Raw genomic sequence first — 19,434 nt, 5'->3', positions numbered from 1 at the left:
GGCCTGGCTTGACTACGAGGGGTTAACTCACTCTTAAATTGAATTTACTTTTATTATTTAATTTTTTGAGAGTGGGCTAAACAGGCAAACAACATCTTTTGTCATTTTATGTTCCCATTCTAGTTTCAATTGATCAGATTGAAAATTCAAAAACACGTCTTTCGGAATTTTTCTGTACGAATCACTGACAGCTGTCTATTCATGTCCCGAATAACTGAATTCAATTCATTAAACATAAAACATGAACACTTAGCAAGGAGAACGACTGTTTGTACTTAAATAAACCTATACCTCGTATTATGGATGTCAACATATATGAGCATTTGCTGTTTTTCAAGTAAATTCAATTTTGCCGCTTCATTTGTTTTGTATTTAAATGTTAACGAAAAATAAAATAACGCCGCCCTAACGGTTCACACTGGCTATCAAACACTACATATCTTCCTAAAATACATTCGTGTTGGCGTATTTTAATAATAAATGTGTTCAAAAAATGATTTTAAGGCGAAAATTTAATTCACGTGCGAACGTTAAATATTAATCGAAAATCGGCCCGGACCGCAAAACTGATAATCGCTGAGCCATTTATATAATCGCGAAATCCTGGTACAAATGCGTTACTATCTATAGTAACATATGTATTAAGGTAACATAATTTCTTTTTAACCCTAAATACAAATTATGGTCCTTGATTGACCTTTTTTTAAAAAAACAACTTTATTTCTTTTGACATGCAGATTTTTAGCTCGACTATTCGAAGAATAGGAAGGGCTATTTTACGGCGTCAGCGTCCGGTTAAAATTTTAGGGCAAGTTGGGATTTTCACTTATTAGTCCAATACCCTTCATTCAAATGACTTAATGCTTCACCCAGTTGTTCTGGGCCATCACATAATGAGGTTAAATAACTCCATATTAGCCTTTATACGAAGTATGGCCCCTGATTGATTATGGAACTTCGGTTAAAATTTGACGGCAGGTTGGGATATTTTTTAATAACTATTATATTCGTCCAATTTACTTAATACTTCACAAAGTTGCTCAGGACCATCAGAAAATGAGGTTCCATAACTCCATATTATCCTTTATACAAGTTATGGTCCCTGATTGACTTAGGTTAAAGTTTAAGTGCAGGTTAAAGTTTAAGGGCAAGTTGGGATTTTAATAAAAACACTTCTATACCCTTCATTCAATGCACTTAATACTTCGCAGAATTATTGACGACCAGATCATAGAGTCATAGTGACATAGAGTCACGAGGAACATAGCTGATGATCTTCGGTGTGTAAATGGTATTGTTATTTTTATACACAGCATATTATCAAGGTATGGCAATAGTATGTTAAATTATTAGTAAAAACTCTGTAAAGAGTATTTTGAATTTGAAAACATAAACTAGTTTAATATCAAAATAGACAAGAGTGGTCTAGTTAGAAGGAAGGATTGTCATGATAATCGCCTGCTGGCATACTTTGTTTATTGCAGGGGTTAATTTTCTGAGTTTATTGTTTCGGTCCATTTCAATTTAGAGTTGACATCAACTTTAGAGTCATAGTAATATACAGAATCAGTTATTATGTGCCCGAGGTCCTTACCATATTGTTGGGCAAGCCGTTTCATTGCAGTTGTGAAAAGCATATCATGTATTGCAATATTGAACTGCCGTCCATAATGAAAGTCCGTTCAAAAAGCAAACTACCAAAGTAGTTATTAGATGTTCATAAATAACAGTATAATCAATAATAAGAAAATAAGACTACTTGTGATTCGAAGAATTGACTTATTTTAACGGTTTTGTCATTCATGATACAAACATTTATTGTTTATTGTTTTTTTTAGATTCACATGGATATGCACACAGGAGAGAAGCCATGCACATGTAAGGTCTATGTGGCAACATTGTCCTGATTTTATTTTAAACGTCATATAAAATTACACACAGGAGAGATGCCATACAAGTGTAAGACATTTAATGCTGTTTTCTCTAAGAAATATCATTTAAAGAAGCACAAAAGAATGCACACAGGAGAGAAGCCATGCAAGTGTGAGATATGTGATTCTGCTTTTGCTCAGACTAGTGGTTTACAGAGACATATACGAATACACAAAGGAGTTAAGGCTTACAAGTGTGGGATATGTGATGCTTCTTTCTCACGGAGAGGTGATGTAAAGAGTCATACAAGAATACACACAGGAGAAAAGCAATACACGTGTGGGATATGTGATGCTACTTTCGCTAAGAATAGTTATTTAACGAGTCATATAAGAATACACACAGGAAAAAAGCCATACACGTGTGGGATATGTGATGCTGCTTTCGCTAAGAATAGATATTTAAAGATACATATAAGAATACACACAAGAGAGAAGCCATACAAGTGTGAGGTATGTAATGCTGCTTTCTCTTGGAAAAGTGTATAACAGCAACATATACGAATGCACAGGAGAGCCATGAAGACATGAAACTGTGTGATATGTGATGCTGATTTTTTCGCAAAATGATTTTTTTCAAAGGCATATAAGAATTCACACCAGAGGGATGTCATACAATGAGAGACATGCTGCTTTTCCTCAGATTAATAATTTACAGAGGAATTGGAACGTAAAAAACACAAAAGACAGAAGTCAGAGACATGTTGTGTGAATATTTAATGTTGTTTGCTTGTTAAGGAAGAAGATGAGCAATCTATTCAAACAAAGAAAAATAGTGTTTATCATAGTAACTTAAATCGGAGATTTACATGCATATTTGCTTAAATGTCTTTATTAAAGGTCCTCTTAAAACAGAAAAGTGTAGGGCATATTGCATATAGCTAGTTTAATGATAAATGTTTGAATACACTGTTTTACGGTTTCTTCAGGACATCAGCTATTTATGAACATTATTTTGTTTGAGGGAATGAGCCAAATATCGATATTGAGACAATTTCTGTTTAACGATGCTTTCCAAAATTAATCCATAAAGTTGATGGAGTTGAACTTTTCTTGCTTCTCTTTATATGAATATGAAAAATAAAAAAAAAATATTTTCGTCTTAATTATGTTATAATTATTGAAAAATGAATTGCATTGATTCTTTGGTCAGTCGTTTTTAAAGTTAATAATGTAAGACTCTTACAATAAGGGGAATAACTCTGTTATCAACTAATTCAATTGTAACAGAACGAAATAAAAAAGTTAACTTCGCTGAGCAAAGTATATATGTTTCGTTTAAATTCATAAAGAACGCTCTGCGAAATGCACATGCACGTTTAAATTACATTACAGTTTAAATATCTAGTCTTAAAAACTATTGCTCCTACAATTACATATATGTTGTACCTAGCATCACCGTTCGGTGTGGCTCGATATAATATTATTCAGTTTGGCATACGCTCATTTGCAAAATATTCTTTAATTGTTTGTATAGTGTATCTTATAAAATCGATCGAGTGGTGCCATCGAAGATTGATTTGCACTCATTTGTGTAGATAAATGCCAAGGTGATGAAATATTTTGTACATCGTAGAAATGCAACATTGTTAGAAGTGTACGGATGGATCATTGCCTTACACGGTATGCTATGGTTGGTATGTTAAATGGAAAAGGTATATGACAAGGTATACAATCGAAAAGGTCCTAAATGTGACATTAACAAAACAAACAGATAGAGAGGATATATGTTTATTTAAGTTTCCGATCGTATTTTACTGCACGTATGGCGTAGATAAATATATTTTCAAGAGGGAATATACACATTTTTTATAATCACGAGCATTATTTAATACGATCTAACACTGAAATAAAGAACTTTTCTGTTGTGTGTTATGCTATATTAATTTCTATTTTGTTTAGTTTTCAAAATTACCTCCTTTTTTGAAAATAGAGTTATTTACGCCGCTACCCGTGGGACGCCCCTCGGTCTTAATTATAGCTAATGACGTAGATGTAAATTTTCTATCACTGGTGGGAAATAGTGGATAGTTTATCATTCGCTTGTCTTTTAGTGCACAAATTTATGAACATTAATCAATGATGTGAATCTATGTTAGGTGTATTTTACTTCGTGAAAATATGTTTGCTTACGCCACATGTGCAATTAAGTACGATCAAACACTTAAATAAACAAATATCCTCTATATCTGCTTCTTTTGTCAATGTCACATGGGACCTATTCGATTGTATACCTCGTTCGTCGTTAAACTGCTTCGATAACACTCATAAAGCATTGACGATAAGTTAGTGCTTAATTAATTATTCTTTTTTTTCGAATAAGCGGTTTTCGTCTTTTGGATAGATATAAACAATTTGGTGAATAGTTCTATGCATGAACATATAGTAAAGTGAATAAGGAAAGAGGAATATATTCATCTGCTCCCATTTTATATATGCAGTCAGGAACAAAAATGTAATCAGGCAAAAAAGAACATGACACTTCATCGTTTGTGTTTTTACCACAAAGCTGTATCATGACTTAAATTAGCTAGGTGATTTTACCAGGATATATAATATACGTTCATTCCCAGTTATAAGGAATGCATTTGACAATGATAAAGATGAGGAAGATTATGTTTTATGTAAGACTAATACTTTTGGTGTCACTTGCATTTCGTTTTCACATTTCACTCATATTTTCGTCACAATATTAGTTGTATTGTCATAATAAATGATAAAACAAAGATATGTCGATATCTAATTAAGAAAACATGACAAGTGTGAAAACTTGACACTGTGCAATTATTAAATTATAACTAATTTGGGATGTTCTCACCTCCCCTTAAATTATCAGCCTATTCAAAATAGGCATGATATGCAATAGTCTGTATGTTATACGATACATATAACGGACATCATCTCACTTAGAGGTTGACCAATTGTTTATTCCAGGTATGTGCGGTTTTTTGTGCAGGTTTTGTCAGGGTTGTTATAGAAAACAACTTGATTAAAAACATGTGTTAGATGTAGGGGGGTGAAATGAATGATAATAATAACTTAAAACAGCATAAATGTCGCTAAACAAACAAAGAACTCTTTTATTTCAAGTTGTACTTTCCTTACTTTTTATGCAACTAAATACTGCTGTGCATGTTATTAACAATTATTTGTTTGTCTGAAATTATTTATTTTCTCGAACAATCTATAGATACATATGTAGTTATAATAATACAATAAACATAAAAATGTAAAAATAACACTCATTATCTCATCGAATACTCTACAAACAACAACGGTTGTTAGTGCGATAATATGTGTATTTTACTTTCAACTTATATAAACGCGATAACTCTTTTTTTTCAGTCACCTGTCGGATTAAATATATATTTTTACGAGTAATATTTCGTTTGTTTATTCGATGAGTTCAACTCATGTATTAAAATACACCAGATTATGTTTATCCTTTCTGGAATTACAAAAACTACGGCAAGTGTACGAAGAACATGAGAACGACATATTCACACGATGTGTTATATGGAAACCGACCGAATTGTCATATCGGTATACTTTCTGGCTGCGATGAAACGCAAATAACTATGGTAGTCGATAGTTCTTGCAGGATAGTAAATTAACTTTCATGTTTCAACGGCGCGACAAATTATGATAAAATCGACAGTTGACATGGAAAGGCGCAAGTGTTGTTGATTATTTAAATTCTTAAACAATAGTATTAATCATCATGTTTTCGTCCGAGAAGGAATGTACACAAACCAATGATGTACCAATCATAAAATTATGGGAAAGTAAAAAGGCGGAGACTTCATAAGCAATCTTAATTTACAAAATATTCATAAAATTGACTAAATCCATGTCAGCAAAATCAAGGACCGTCTCAAGTGAAAATTGATTAAATTGCATCAGACATTTCTTATATTTTTGTCGACATGCATAAGTCTACTATGATATCTCTAAATAACGAAAGACCAAATATGGTTAAGTCGCGTTATATATTTTTGCAGATATCTGCATATTTTCCGGCCGAAAAAAATAATATTTTATTTTGCTTAAATACCAGAAGACATTTTTAGCAGATTACACACCAGAATTTGTTTTTTTAGTATAAAAGGATATGATAAATGATGTCAATAGTGAGTAAACGACCAGAAGACATATAATTAGCCTTTAACCTGAAACGATATCTATTTTCATTTCAAAAGACTCTACATGTGTAGTTGTCTTAAATATTTGTATACATATTTCTTTTAGGTTTAACACCAGAATAAAATTCCTCCCATAAAACTCTGGTATTACGCCTTAACATTTGAGAATCAAATACAACTTTGAGACATAAATGCTGGTATACAGGGGAAGTAATCGCTACGGTAATTACCCAACACACAGCTAAAATGTGTTGCCTGTTTCAGGCATTCATAAAATCGTTTTCTGTTACCGTACAATGACGGAGTGGGTCGTTTCTTCATATAAAAAGGCTATTCGAAGTTATTTATCTAAAAAAGGCTACCAAGTTTTATTTGAAAGAAATGTGCAGGAAAAATGGTATTTATGTCTTATGAAACGATAGCAGATCACAGTCAACCTTTTAAATTAACACTAACAAATATTTGTTTAAGTATTCAGCTATTAAAAACACTGATTCGATCTTGCTAGCAGTAATAAATATTTTAAAACATATATGAATTATTTTGGAAGAAGTTAAAGGTTTATCACTCAAGACATGTATTTGTTACACATATGTATGATTTAATTTTGAATAAGAGTGTCATTTTCAGACTTTTAAGTTATAACTTTCCATAAACCTTTTCGGTATCATGTTTGTTTATAAAATGGTAGAAATGAGGGGCATCCACTGGACAGGGGACTGGTGTTTTTGTCATTGTTGTCACGTTATGTGCCATTCTAAACTCAAATCACTATAGTAATCTATTTACTTACTTAGTTAATGAAAAACTGTGTAACAAAAATAATTATGAAAGTATAATTGAACAGATTAGAACTGTCCGGAAATCCCCATCAGATAACGGACATGTCATATATATCACGAAATAGAGACATTTATTTGATAATTATCGAAATTAGTTAATTGAGATTAAAATCTAACATGTGATTGATGCGAAAAGATAATGACTTCCTTAAATATAGCGTATCCAGAGTTTTACAATTACTACCGGACTTGTCTCGGTAGTTTTAAAATCCATTTTATAATGATATATTTAGTCATAACGATTGTTGCAGCAAAAGAAAGATGTGTTTTTATTAAGGATATATTATATTTTACACGGTAAGTGATTCTTGCAATATCAGTTGTGTGTGCATTCGTTTTGCTATTCATGTCATATCCATTTGTGATGGCCATATTATTAGGCTCCCCTATTTTTGCAATTAAGTGATTGTGATATTCATGTCATATCCATTTGTGATTGCCATATTATAAGACTCCCCTTTTTGCAATTAAGTGAAACATCATATTCCGTTTATGATTTCGATGTTCATATTATTATAATTTGTTTTCAATATGCTAATTTTAACTGCATATCCGTCTTATGTAAAATGTTGCATTCCCGATACAGCACAATTTAATTGGATATTACGAACTATTCTCCTGCCAAATGGTATTCATATCGCCGGGTGACTTTTCCGAAATATACACATGGTATTGGTATTACAACAAATATCCTAAATAAAGATCCTTAAATCAATCTCTGTTTACGATCAAACAACAACTGAATCAATAAATCAATCAATATATATAGTTGCTATTATGACTTCCAATACAAAATATCTTCTTGCACCAAGGACAATTTGATCTTATTTTAAAATATTTAATCTGTCAGAAAATCTTGAATAAATTTTATTCCAATACTAAAATAATTGACTGCGACTTTGCACCCTTCATTTTGTACTCTTCGTGACTAAAAAGCCACGTTGATAACATTTTACGAATACTCGCTCATATCTATACATACGACCAGGGCTTCTTAATTTAGACAATACCAGACATAATTAGCCTTAGTGAAGCCATATATAACTTTGACTGAAAGAAAATCAATAGACTCTATTGACTATTAACATCGATTACCCATTAGCACAGTGAATATATCACTTCCTTGCTTTTCGGACTGTGTGCATGTGCTATTCGAGTGTTGTCACCAAGCCAGACAAGTAGTTTTTCTCCGAGTTCTCCAGTTCCCCCATATAAAATACATAAACGGGACTCTCGTGTAATGTTTTACAGGACCAGGTATATAAACGGAAGTAGAATGCCATTGAGTTTAAATATGAACATGATATCTGAATAATATTATGCTCATGTTATTCATGTGGTACGAATAGAAAGTACAGATGGTAATGTCCGAGGTGCTAACAATATTATCGAGCAAGCCGTTCCATTGCAATTGTGAAAGAATATCATGTATTGCAATAACAAACTGGCGTCAATAAGGAAAATCCGTCCAAGAGGCAACCTAGCATATGAGTTTTATGATGTTTATTAAACAGCTATTAACAAAATAACATAAAATATTGGGAATAATAATACTTGTGATTGGAAGAAGTGACCTATTTGAACGATATTGTCATTCCTGATACAAACATTTATTGTTTCGTTTAGATTCACATGGATTTACACAAAGAGAAGACCATACACATGTAAGGTTCGTGGTACTTAGTTGTTTTTGAAAGAAAATTTAAAACGTCACATAAATATACACACAGGAGAGATGCCATACACGTGTGAGATATGTAGTGCTGCTTTCTCTCTGAAAGGTGATTTACAGAGGCATATACGAATACACACAGGAGAGAAGCAATACAAGTGTGAGATATGTGATTCCGCTTTCTCTCGGATAGGTGATTTACAGGGGCACATACGATTACACACAGGAGAGAAGCCATACATGTGAGAGATATGTGATGCTGCTTTCTCTTTGAAAGCCGTATTACAGAGGCATATACGAATACACACAGGAGAGTATCCATACAAGTGTGAGATATGTGAAGTTGCTTTTTCTAAGAAAGGTAATTTACATAGCCATAATCGAATCCACACAGGAGAGAAGCCATACAAGTGTGAAATATGTGATGCTGCTTTCGGCGTGAAATGTCACTTACTGAGACATATACGTATACACACAGGCGAGAAGCCATACAAGTGTGAGATATGTGATGCTGCTTTCTCTCAGAAAGGCGTATTAAAGAAGCATATAAGAATACACACAGGAGAGAAGCCATACAAGTGCAAGATATGTGATGCTGCTTTTTCACAGAAAAGTAATTTTCAGAGTCATAAACGAATACACAAAGGAGACATGCCATACAAATGTGATATATGCAGTGCTGCTTTCTCTCAGAAGAGTAATTTACAGAAACATATAGGAATACACACAGGAGAGAAGCCATACAAGTGCGAGATATGTGATGCTGCTTTCGTTCGGAAAGTTAATTTACAGAATCATATAAGAATACACACAGGAGAGAAGCCATACAAGTGTGAGATATGTGATGCTGCTTTCTCTCAGAAAGGTTATTTACAGAGTCATATAAGAATACACACAGGAGAGAAGCCATACAAGTGTGAGATATGTGATGCTTATTTCTCTCAGAAAGGTAGTTTACAGAGTCATAAACGAATACACACAGGAGAGAAGCCATACATGTGTGAGATATGTGATGCTTCATTTTCTCAGAAAGGTCATTTAAAATGTCATAAACGAATACACACAGGAGAGAAGCCATAAACGTGTGAAATATGTGATGCTGCTTTCGGTGTGAAATGTCACTTACTGATACATATACGTATACACACAGGAGAGAAGCCATACAAGTGCAAGATATGTGATGCTGCTTTTTCACAGAAAAGTTATTTTCAGAGTCATAAACGAATACACAAAGGAGAAATGCCACACAAATGTGATATATGCAGTGCTGCTTTCTCTCAGAAGAGTAATTTGCAGAAACATATAAGAATACACACAGGAGAGAAGCCATACAAGTGCGAGATATGTGATGCTGCTTTCGCTCAGAAAGGTTATTTACAGAATCATATAAGAATACACACAGGAGAGAAGCCATACAAGTGTGAGATATGTGATGCTGCTTTCTCCCAGAAAGTTAGTTTACAGAGTCATAAACGGATACACACAGGAGAGAAGCCCTACAAGTGCGATATATGTGATGCTGCTTTTTCACGCAAAAATAACTTACAGAGACATATACGAATACACACAGGAGAGAAGCCATACAAGTGCGAAATATGTGATGCTGCTTTTTCTGAGAAAGGTAATTCACAGATTCATAAACGAATACACACAAGAGAGAAGCTCTACAAGTGCGATATATGTGATGCTGCTTTCGGTCTGAAATGGCACTTACAAAGACATATAAGTATACACACAGGCGAGAAGCCGTATAAGTGTTGGATATGTGATGCTGCTTTCTCCCAGAAAAGTGTATTACAGGAACATGTACGAATACACACATGAGAGGTTTGTAAAACAAATTGTCATGTAAGATAATAAGTAATATAAGGTAATTTCTATAGCTATAGGTTGTTTTCTCTTGAGCAACTGAAGAGAAATAGCAGTTTATCGAGATATTATGCGCTGACAGATTCTCACCAATTTTGGTGAAGATTGGACAATAGCCTCTTGATAATTAATAAGACTATAAACTGGAGGCCGCCCGCCGGACAGTCGATATGTCTTTTGTAAAACTATAACATGATCTGCTCCAACAGTGGTCATATTTAAAGGGCAAAGAATTATCTTAAGCATGATTATAACTTAACAGATACAAGGTTACCAAAATATGTATTATACAAAAACATCATGTGTTATCAATAAAACATAAATTTCATGACATAGTTTTGTTTTTTAACAGCTCAACTCAACTCAACTCAACATCTTTATTTCCCCCATGGTTGGAGATATTCATGGTATATACAAACATTTATAGACATAGAACGTATTTAATATATGTATAATAATAGTACAGTTCAAAATTATTGCATATTGGTGTCAAAATATTTATACAAACATTGCAGGATATAGCTTTATATCTAAGTATAAATAAAAAGCTTATATTCTACATGCAAATAAGCTTAGTCTATTTGACTTCCATGATAGTATAGTTGTATATGATTCGCCACTTGGATGCAAAAATCTTGTCAAAACGAAATACAAGATATTTGCAGCAGCGAGTTATAGCATACATAATTTTGTTTACAATAGAAATATAACATGAGCATAGATTAATTGATAAGAATAATCCATAAATTGCCTAACAGTTTTATATGAAAAATGTCACTATGTTGCATGGTCGTTCCCGCCTAGACGAAACAGCACATTGTAGAGCTTGGATTTTACTAACGAAAGGTTAATAAAAGTATCTGTTTAAACAGCGTGTAATAAATATAAAACATAATTTCAAAAAATCGACGTGTTGATCGATTTCCAGTAGTGGCTCGATTGGGGCCCCTAAAACCTTTAAGCACCAGGTAAGGCTGTCAAGAGAAGAAAGAGTGTCACAAAAGCCGTGGTTGAAAGCTTCTTTTAGTTGGTTTGTAAAGTTTGCTTTTTCGAATAGTGTAGCATTACATTCACACAGAACATGTGTCAGTTCTTCCTGGTATATCCTGTCACATTTAATGCAGGTTCTTGTCGCAAGCACAGCTGATCTGCACCATAGTTTTGCTATTAATCTAAGAGTCTCCCTGAATAAACTTTTTCTTGAAACAGAGTATATTATAGAAGGCGAGACTACAGGGTGGAGGATTCGAAACAATATAAAGTCACAGTCATTTGCGGTGCGATTTTCCCAGCGGTTGAGTTCTAGTAATTTGACTGAGTTATTAACAATCCTTTTCCATGTTGTTTTGAGTGGTAATTGAAATGACAAGGTAAGGTACTCATTAAGTAAAAATTGCAAATTGTGCTTTGTGAGTATTCTGCATATGTCCGGGATAAAACCAAGTTTAACAGAGTAATTGTCTTCCAAATACATACAATATTTCCTGATGAAAATCTCTTTCGTTATACAATGTTGAGGCAAACTTAAAATTTTATACAAAAACATTAGTTTGCGTTTTGCAACTAAAGGTTGATGATCTTATTGAAGCAAAATATCTTATAAATTGTGCAGCATTACATTAAAACAAATATCAAATTCATTATCTTTATTTATAAGACTGCAGCAGCTAATAGTATAAAACTTGGATAAGTTGTCCACTGGGTTTCTTTAGGCTACTGTGCAAATCTAATAATTCCATTGGTAAATAATAATTATCTGAAAAGTATTGACCAATCCATAAACATTTTGGGCAATTTTAACCATACCAAAGACTTAACCAGTTTTATTCCAGTTTTATACATTTAGCTGCAGAATAAAACAAGAGCACCGCCTGTGGGTGCTGAACGCTCATCTGATTTTATGCTTTTACGATTTATTTATATCATATTGTACATTTGATAGTGAACAGGTATTCCAAAGTTTGAAAGTGATAGCTTTGATAGTTTGCATGTTAGTGACCCAAGCACAAAACTTAAGAAAATAGACTTGCTAATAATTACAAATGCAAAAATACTAAAATATCCCCATCCTCCCCATACCCTTCCAAATATATGACTCAAAAACCTGTTTGATATATTGAAAGCATTATCCATTTATTATCTAGGGAAAAAATGAAATTAATCAAACAAAAAATAAAGAAGCTATGTCCAATTCTCAAAATCTACCGAAATCCATCAAAATTTATGTATTTTTCTCCAAAAAAGGTAAAACTCAGCATCTTTAGGGTATATTGTGAAGAAAGATATTAGGTGAACAAGTCGCAAAAGTTTCGAATTGATAGCTTTGATAGATTTCATGTAAGTGACCAAAACACAAAACTTAACCAACGACGACAATAGCTCGTAATTTTTTTTAAATCAGATGAGCAAATAAATATATAATATCAACAGATATAATTTCTATATTCTGTTTACTTGCCAACCAAATGAAAAACATTTTATACAGATAGGCACTATGTGAAGAAAGAACCATATATTTGTACATTGTATATACTCCATACAATAATACAAATCTAATGATGTCTGTCTGTGCCTCTCAATTCTTCTTCAGTGAAGCCTTTCCCACTCCACACTTGTGTTTGTCCGTCAATTACCTAATGTAAATTCTGAAGAAAAAAAGGTTCATGTTATGAGCTTTAACTTATGATTCCCCACAATTTAAAGTTTATTTTAATAGCTGCACTCTCACAGAATCAAAACTGAAGGCTGTATCGTGTTAACGAGCAATTGTTTACTAACATACTGATTTTCTTTTTAATATCAAGGCCCATAATCTAGGCATGCATGGGCGGATCTGGCTGGATTTCAAAAGGAACCGAGCTCTTATGGATATGTAGATACTGTACAAGTTGCATCGAGATACAATCAAAACTGAAGGCTGTATCGTGTTAATGAGCAATTGTTTACTGACACACTGATTTATTTATACTATCAAGGCCAATAATCTTGTCATGCATGGGCGGATCTGGCTGGTTTTCGAAAGGAACCGAGCTCTTATGGATATGTAGATACTGTACAAATTTAATCGGAAAAATCAAAACTGAAGGCTGTATCGTGTTAACGAGCAATTGTTTACCGACAAACTTTTTTTTATACTATCAAGGCTTATTATCTAGGTATGCATGGGCGGATCTGGCTGGATTTCAAAAGGAACCGAGCTCTTATGGAAATGTAGATACTGTACAAGTTGCATCGAGATACAATCAAAACTGAAGGCTGTATCGTGTTAACGAGCAATTGTTTACTGACAAACTGATTTTTATGCCCCCGGAGGTGGGCATATTAAAATCGCAACGTCCGTGCGTCTGTCCGTCCGTCCGTCCGACTCAATAACTCAGAATATTATGGACAGATTTTAAAATAACTTGTCACATGTGTTCGGCATACCAAGAAAACGTGTCGCGTGCAAGAACCCTGTCCCTACCTCTAAGGTCAAGGTCACTCTTAGGTGTGTATTCACAATGGCATGCAGCATATAAGGACATAGAGTATAGGTTGTCGTGTCCGGGCTGTAACTTTTCCTGGTATGGACAGATTTTAAAATAACTTGCCACATGTGTTCAGCATACCAAGACGACGTGTCGCGTGCATGACCCGTGTCCCTACCTCTAGGGTCAAGGTCACATTTAGGTGTTTATTCACAATGGAATGCTGCATATAATGACATAGAGTATAGATTATCGTGTCCGGGCAGTAACTTTCCCTTGTATGGACATATTTTAAAATAACTTGCCACATGTGTTTGAATTACCAAGCAATGTGTCGGGTGCATGACCCGTGTCCCTACCTCTAAGGTCAAGCTCACACTTAGTGTTTATTCACAATGGAATGCTGCATATAAGGACATAGAGTATAGGTTTTCGTGTCCAGGCTGTAACTTTCCCTTGTATTGACAGAATTTAAAATAACTTGCCACATGTGTTCGACATACCATGTCAACGTGTCGCGTGCAAGAACCGTGTCCCTATCTCTAAGGTCAAGGTCACACTTAGGTGTTTATTCACAATGGAGTGCTGCATATAAGGATACAGAGTATTGGTTGTTATGTCCGGGCTGTAACCTTTTCTTGTATGGACAGATTTTAAAATGCTTGCCACATGTGTTCGAAATACTAAGAAGATGTGTCACATGCAAGACCCATGTCCCTACCTGTAAGGTGAAAGGTACACTTTGTGTTTATTCACAATGGAATGCTGAATATAAGGACATAAGAATGTAGGTTGTATAGTATGGGTGGTATTTTTTATGTTCAGAGGCAATTCAAAATAACTTGCCATATGTATTTGTTTGATCTTTAACTTTTCAAGTACTGACCTTGTTCATAGGTCAATGTCACATTCGGGAGCATTCGTCACATACTGTGACAGCTCTTGTTTTATACTATCAATGCCCATAATTTAGGCATGCATGAGCGGATCTGGCTGGTTTTCGAAAGGAGCTCTTATGGATATGAATATAATGTACAGGTTTCATCAAGATACAATCAAAACTGAAGGCTGTTTCGTGTTAACATGAATTGTTTAAAGACGCACGGACGCACATACTACGTACACATTACCATCGCATAAGCTCTTCTGGCCTTTGGCCACTAGAGCTGAAAATCAGGAGTCCCAGGGGTGCTGCCAGCTTTGACCCAATTGTCATTATTTTTAACAATTTTGGTGAAGAATCACTTTACAAGTTTATATACTTAAACAAAGCTGTCACATGAGTGCCGAATACCCCTGGATACAGTAATGACAAACTATAAAAGGAAACAAAGGTTAATCACTCTGTAGTCAGCTAAAATAGAGTTATATTTTTTTTAATCATGTTAGCAAAAACGCCGTATATTATCTGTTGAATTCAATATGAAGAGATACATGGATTTACAATGGACCTTCATCTTTGGGCGTGCATTATTAGGATTATGTCATAACATTTATTCATTTGACATGTTTCTTGACAACCATATGAATGTGTATTTAAGGTAGAGCATAATGTTATTGGCATGTTGGAATGAAACTTTTAAAAAGAAATACATTTAATAAAATTTTAAAATTCGTCCTAGGGTTATGTCAATTTGATTCGGAAAATTATGTTCCTTTTCGCATTAAACACACTTTAAGCTGTGACGGTATGGGACTCATGTAGGGGTCAAGCCATATTGCAGCAAATTTATGCCAGAAGATCTTTATGAACTCTAAACCCAACAACATGTGTACTGTGTTTGGGATATTTCTACTTAGCCCCAAGTTCTTGTGTGAAAATTATTTTCTATTTAGATCTGATAGTGTTTTTGAACTAAATGAAAAAGCACAACACAATACCTTTCTTTATGATGACAGCATCATACCAAATGGTCTGCCTGTCTTCCTCCCATTTTACCGACACCTCCACCCCATCACTGAAGTCCTGCAATATGATAACAAACAAGTTACATATTAAAATACATTACTTTTTAAACTATCATCATCAAAGTCCTGAACCTTTTTTGCTTCTTTCAAGAATTAGTTATAGCATATACTTAAGTATCTTAACATAACCTGTACTACACCTCTTAATTTCATTTGTCTGAACTTAAGTTGATTACAGCATACTCATCTCATCACAATCAAATACATTTACTTAACCAATTTCAAAGGATCTGAAAGTAATTAGAATTTACTTTTCTCATTTAGTGTTCCTCTTTGAATCGACCAAAGGCTTCCTTCAGCTCATCATTAGGTTTCTGGAAGCAAACACAACCTTTTACAGATATATTTAACTAAATGATGTCAAAATGACCACTTCTCTACATATCCCAATATTGTGAATGCTTCATGTGTTCCCAGTTTCAAGTCAATAAACAAACAGCAGAGTTCAAAGTTTGACATGCTAGAGAAATCAACAACTAGGGCTATGACGTTAGCATGACCTCTGCTATAAAAACCAGAAAAGGCAATCAGAAGCAACCTTCAAGAATTGAAATTATAACATTTTTATAGACGGTTATATTGGATATACGTTATGTTATAGTTTGCTTAAACTCTTTTAACTCATGGGATGTGGAGGATTCCTCAGTACTTGCAATAACCTCCTGCAATGACTCAATGTCATCTTCAGCCTGAAAGAAGACATTAAGACAACCATAGTTTCTTTGTCATAAAAGTCATAAAATCATTAATGATATGTTTTCCTATTTTCCTATAGATTAAGCATTGATACATTTTAAATCAAACCTGTACACAGAAAAGAATAAATTATGGCTAAATCATTCAATAAACTGACTTTTATTTACTTATGTTAAAGCATATTTTCTCTTTAAAGTCTACACAAAAAAGAAGTAAGAATCTTAAGTTCGAAGTCACAACGAATGTAAATTTATGAAAAAATAATCAAGACTTTATGCACCAGTCAATTGTAACCACTGCCCTCCCCAGATCCGAGGGTATACCGTGGATAGCCACAGAAATGGGCCGTGTTTTTACCTTTTAGGTGGCTCCGCAGTGCCGGGTGAATGCGGTGGTTTTGTCTTTGCGTAAAACATAGCTGGAAATAAGCCTTACTTAGGCTGCCTGGGGTGCGGGGAGATTTGGCGGGGATTTAACCATCAGTTCGTCCCCGCAGGGCGGTGATTTTACCCGGGGTTGGCTGGAGCGAAAGTCAAAGGCCCCGCTATTGCCCGGACCTGGAGGGGGGCATGGTTACAATTTACTGGTGCATTAAATATTTAAGTACAAATCTCATTTTAAAACATATACTGATGTTGTATGTTCCTGTCAAAAAGCAATAAAACAAAAAGTAAACAAGAACCGCCATGTGACAAAACTGGTTTTTAATGATTGGCAGAAGGGATTCAGTTTAAATTTCAACTAATTCTAATTCTATGAGTCACCATGATCCTAGAGGCCCGTAACACAATTCCATGGATTAATTTTCCTCCATAAACTCTTCCTACATATCAAGCTTGCTCACAGTATGTCAACCATAACTAAAGTTATTCAGTAACAAGCCATAATATATTTTAGTATCAGTTACCTTGACCCTAGGGAGCTAAAAATGGCAATCCCATGAAAGGCCTTCATAAACCTTTCCTATATACCAAGTTTAGTCACACTATGTCAACCTTACTAACGTTATTCAGTACTAACCATCTGTCTATTTGTTTTTAGCAACCGTGACCTTGACCATAACTCTTGCGCTCAATACAAAAATATCATGAAAGGTCTCAATACACGTTTCATATATACCAAGTCATTCTACAGCAACCATTTTTCATTCAATAGTAACTTTGACCTTGGGGGCCAAGGGGCCTCAAACGCAATCCCATGAAAGGTCTCCCTAATCTTTTACTATATACCAACTTTGGTCACTGAATGTAAAACCTAGCTAAAATTATTCAAAACATAAGGTGACTTTGATGCTGCCCTCCCTGCACCAGCCCACCTGAACACTGACGCAAGTCAGAAAAATGACGCAAGTCATTTTAATAACTAGGTTTGGTTAAAGAATATAAAATTGTGCCTGTCCAAAGAAATGAAAAGAAAGATTGAAAAATAAATCAAGGTCCATTATTTGTACTAAGTGTCAAAATGGAGTTGTGTTACCTTGTTTTAATATGGTCACCAATAATCTGTGCAAATTATTTAGTCAATGAATGAAGGGTATTAAACTTGTTTCTTTATTAAAATCCCAATTTGCCCTAAAACTTAAACCATTAATCTTTCACCTATGTTTCTCAGTCAATCAGAGGCCATAACTTGTATTAATGATTATATGGAGTTATCTAACCTCATTGGGTGATGGCCCTGAACAACTGTTTAAAGTATTAAGTGAATTAAATGAAGAGTATAGAAGTTATTAATAACTATCCCAACCTGCCCGAAACCTTAAACTTAGTTCCTTAGTCAATCAGGGGCCATTATTTGTATGAAGGATAAAACTGAGTTATCTAACCTCATTGTGTGACGGCCCTGAACAACTGTGTGAAGTATTAAGTGATTTAAATGAAGAGTATAGAAGTAATTAATAGATATCACAACCTGACCTAAAACTTTAACCGTTGTTCCTTAGTCAATCAAAGGACATGCTTTGTATAAAGGATAATACTGAGTTATCTAACCTCAGTGTGATAGCCCTGAACAACTGTGTGAAGTATTTAGTGAATTAAATAAAGAGTATAAAATTTATTAATAAATATCCCAACCTGCCCTAAAACTTTAACCTAAATTCCTTAGTCAATCAGGGGCCATAATTTGTATAAAGGATAATGCTGAGTTATCTGACCTCATTATGTGATGGCCCCGAACATCTGTGTGAAGTATTAAATGAATTAAACGATGGGTATTGGACTTATAAGTATAACTCCCATCTTGCCCTAAAACTGTAACCGGTCGCAGACACTGACGCCGACACCGACCCCAGTGCAAGTGGTATAGCTCTCCTTGTTCTTCGAATAGTCAAGCTAAAAACACTTCAAAACTTAACTGAAAGTTATTTAAAACTTTTAAAACTTACCTCCACTCCCTTCTGTCTGTTCTGTGGATTATTCCAGATCACGGTCATTAACTAGAATTAGAAGGCAAATTTAGCCAATGACATCAAGGACAAATGTTTGTGTTGCAGTGTAAGATCACAATATATTTATTGAGTGAGCACCATTAGCTATAGTTCAAGATAGACTTAAATAATTTATCCAATTAACCTTAATTACCCATTGTTTTGATACGAAACTAATTAATTTCTGTGTTTACGAAACAGTGAAAAAAACGTTTCACTACTAAATCACCTAAAAGCATGCCTAATGATAAAATTCTAGATGTCATTATCAAATACTTAAATAATTTGTCTAAGGAAACACAATAGATAAGTTCCTTTAGACACAGAAAAATGCTAAATGTATGAATAAGAGCATCAATCATGAATGCAGAGTACCTTAAATGGCAAACCTTTTTATTGCCTAGTAAACTATGATTTTT

The 19,434-nt window shown here is 34.1% G+C and overlaps 1 pseudogene; it reads left to right on the top strand.

The window, feature by feature from the left end:
* Positions 1-8,650: 8,650 nt before the first annotated feature.
* Positions 8,651-10,411, top strand: LOC128221430 (zinc finger protein 600-like; annotated as a pseudogene).
* Positions 10,412-19,434: the final 9,023 nt, after the last annotated feature.

This window comes from Mya arenaria, chromosome 16 (assembly GCF_026914265.1).
Source record: "Mya arenaria isolate MELC-2E11 chromosome 16, ASM2691426v1".
NCBI classification, from domain to species: Eukaryota; Metazoa; Mollusca; class Bivalvia; order Myida; family Myidae; genus Mya; species Mya arenaria.
Note: the sequence above shows the minus strand (reverse complement) of the source record. Positions and strands in the feature narration are given on the sequence as shown.